Below are 3,705 nucleotides of genomic sequence, written 5' to 3'. Positions count from 1 at the left end.
CACGCTGGGAGCGTTGCCGGGGAGACGGGCGGGCTCCGGAATGGCGGGGCCGCCCTCAGGGCGCCCTCGGCGCTCCGGGGCCGCTGCTCTCGCACACAGATCGGCTGAAATACTGTAAGCACCGTCTTCTCGTAAACATCCCCATTGTCCCTCTAAAATCGCTTTGAATGAAGCAAGAGATTGAACGTCCTGATCGGTATTGGCATTCCTCTAATAAAGCTAACAGCGCTTTCATAAGGATTAAAATTGTTTTCAATTAGTACATTAGAAGGTGGGTGTTGGTGATGACACACACAGAGCCAAAGAAAAGGTGACAAAAACCGCCCCAGGCAAATGTGACATTTGCCAGCACGGGAGATGACAGCTGCGGTCGCTCCCCAGAGGTGGCTGCCGGCTAATGAAGTGTTTAAATCCGTGACGGGCACGGCTGCAGTGGCGGGAGCTCAGCGCTCCTGGCAGCCCGGCTCTGGAAACCGCTGGGCAGCTTCACGTGTATGTCGCACTTGTTGCAACGCTAGAAGTGAAATACCAACAGTACTCCATCCGTACCCATGTACACCTATAGGGAAATAAATTATCCACATAACTCTGCAATGAATTAAAAATTAATTTGTATTCAAAACAAATTTTGATGAAAAAATATGGACATTAAAAGCCATAGATCCAAAAAGTTTTACACTGCAAAGAAATCTTTCTAGAAAGTGTCATGAAGTTACAATCTCATTTTCTGTATCCAATTTGCTATTTCTTTTTTTTTTTCCTCTCAGCTCTACAATATTACCTAAAACCAAACAGAACCCTTTCACCCTTTTACAGCTGCATTAACAGGAATGGTAGAATGGCACCGATTCTCTCTCTGGTTCTATTAGTGTCTGTTCATAGCAGGATTACATAGCTATAATCTATTGGAAAACAATTCATTTACATGAGAAACATGACGCCAAGAATCCAGATCACTCAGTGTGAGCTTTGCGGGGGACACAGCAAAAAAGCTACAAAATCTAAAATCATTTTGGTAACTAAAATCAACAGGCAGGGTTGGGTGTCTCTTGCCAGCTAATTCAGGGAATAATTATTGTGTAAGTATTTCCAATGCGTAATCTTTTTCTAAGAGGATAACTCAAGATGGTGGAAATTGTGTTACTTTATTTTTGCCTCCACGTTTTTCACATCAATCAGAGAAGTGTTCTTGTTTCCTTCCGAGACCGGCTGAGTCAGGTAATTCCAGTTACTCACTGATGGCCGGTGGTTCTGAAGTGTGCGTGGTAATGGGGCCCTTCTTCCTCACCGTGACCATCGTGCCCCTGCTGGCTTTCAAAGGAGAGCTGCTCTAGTGACTCAGGTGGGAATCTTGCAGAGTACCCAGAAGGAGAGAAAAAGCAAGAATCAAGGGGGACTTCAAGGGCACAAGGAGGAAATGGCTGAAGGAAGGAGGAATAGAAAGCACAGCTTATAGGGGTAGGAGTGGGGCAAATGCACACAGCAAAAAGAAAAGAGAGGGTCAATCAAGAGAGGGATCTGGACAGCAAGAGGCAGAAACAGCTAGAAAATTAAGACTTTAAATATTACTAGACAAATATAGGGGGAAAATGAGGGAGAAGTAAATATGAAGCCATTCTGTTGGGGAGAGAGGGGAACCACACACTGAAGTTGGTTTGTTTGATTTCTCTTCTAACTCAGTACATAAAGGAAACATATATAACACCTTTACATAAAAAAAGGATTATTCCAACAGCAGCAAAGTCCCCTTTTTGAAACATCTCCCACAACACAGGTTGGGTTTTTTTTTGTAAAAATAGAAATTTGTGCAGCTACAGGTGTCACTAGTTTATTTTTAAAGAAAGTCTCTTTAAGGGACACTTGAAGTTCACTGTGGCTCGAGTAAAAGTAAAGAGATTTCATTTAGAGATCTTACAGATTTTGATCAACAGTATTAGAGATTGTTTGTGAATCTTTACCTGTCATATTATATTAGTTCTGGGTAGATCAACATTTCACAGAACAGCAAGGTTCATCCTCACACAAAGAAAGCAATAAAATACAAAGAGCTGTAAAATATGTAGAGAAGCCCAGGAAAATATTTCAATCCATTTTGCAGATACAGTCTTTGGAAGAGTATACTGACTCAGTATGGTCAGAAGAAGTCTTGAGTTTGAAAGCTCATTTAGACTTCTTTGCTGCCTTAGTTGAGCAAGCTGAAAATAGCTGTTAGATTAGGCAAATCCTCAAGCTCCTGTAGCCCTGTGACATATCTGGAGAGGAGGTTTTGTTGCTATGTACACATACTGCTGGTTGTACCTGTAGTTTAATCCATGCTTAGTCTATGTCACCTTGACCTGAATCCAGCCTGGCAGGATAGAGGCCAAGTGGGGAATTAGTGTTGGGAGTACAAGCTCTGTTCAGCATCTGAATCAGCAGATTCTGAAAGCATCCAAATTGTTTCACCATCCCATACAATTGTGGCAGAGATGTCTGTGACTAAGTAGCGTGCTATTTGTGAAAGAGACTTAAAACCATACACTGTGGTGGGTAGATTGCCTGAGAAAATGAATATTTTTGGCATCACGAAGTCAAAAGACAGAATTGCTTTTAAGTGCCTTAGTGCTATGATAAATCTTGCCCAATTAAACTCAGAGGGGTTTTTACCATTAAGCTCAGTAGGACCAGAGTACAATTTTTAGCATAGAGAACATCAGTGGGTATAAAACCTAAAGCAGTTTATTAAGCTATTACTCAGACAGATGAGTTGTATGGGACTGCTGACCACACAAGCATTGTGTTCTCTCCTTTTCTGTTCAGCCTGGATGTACAGTATCTCGTGCTGATCTTCTGTCTTCATCACCAAGTTCCTATAACTACAGAGGAAAAGGATGTTCTCCTGACCAGCACCAACTCGTTAAAATGGTATTCAACAGAAAAATATAAAAGGAATTTTTTAGGCTACAAGGGTTTCTTCCCGTGTATATTGCTTTCATATATTACCAGCTTCAGTCCTGATTGTGCTTTCATTTCCATTAGATTGATTCCATTCTAGGCACAATAACTAAAGTGTTTTTCCAAATTTACACACACAGGTGGGTAGAACCACACACTCAGCAGCTGAAGGTATCATGACTACATCAAATGCAAGCTCAAGTCCTAAAGTTTCTGTCACAAGCATGTCTGGGCTTATTTCAGAAGCTCAGCACTGGCCAGCTTCAGGCTTGTGCTAAGGTTTAAGTTATCATAGAATCATAGAATGTGCTGACTTGGAAGACACTCATCAGGTCATTGAGTCCTACTCCTGGCCCTGCACAGGACACCTTAAGAATTGCACCATGTGTCTGAGGGGGTTGTTCAAACCTTTTGTGAGCTCTGACAGGCTTGGTGCTGTGAGCACTTCCCTGAAGAGCCCCTTCCAGTCCCAACCACCCTCTGAATAAAAAAATGTTTTCCTGACATCCAACTTAAACCTGCCCTGACTCAGTTTCATGCCATTTCCTCAAGTCTTGTTGCTGGTCATAAGAGTGAAGCCTCTTCTCCAGGCTGAACAGACCGAGTGACCTCAGCCGATCCTCAAAGGTTGCCCTTCCAGCTCCTTCACCATCCTAGTGGCCCTTCTTTAGAGGGTCTCTAACAGTTTAATGTCTGTTTTATACTGTGGCACCCAAAACAGACCCCAGCACTCGAGGTGAGGCTGCCCCAGTGCAGAGCAGAGGGGACAAT

Source organism: Camarhynchus parvulus, chromosome 1A (genome assembly GCF_901933205.1).
Source record: "Camarhynchus parvulus chromosome 1A, STF_HiC, whole genome shotgun sequence".
In the NCBI taxonomy this organism is placed as follows: Eukaryota; Metazoa; Chordata; class Aves; order Passeriformes; family Thraupidae; genus Camarhynchus; species Camarhynchus parvulus.
Note: the sequence above shows the minus strand (reverse complement) of the source record.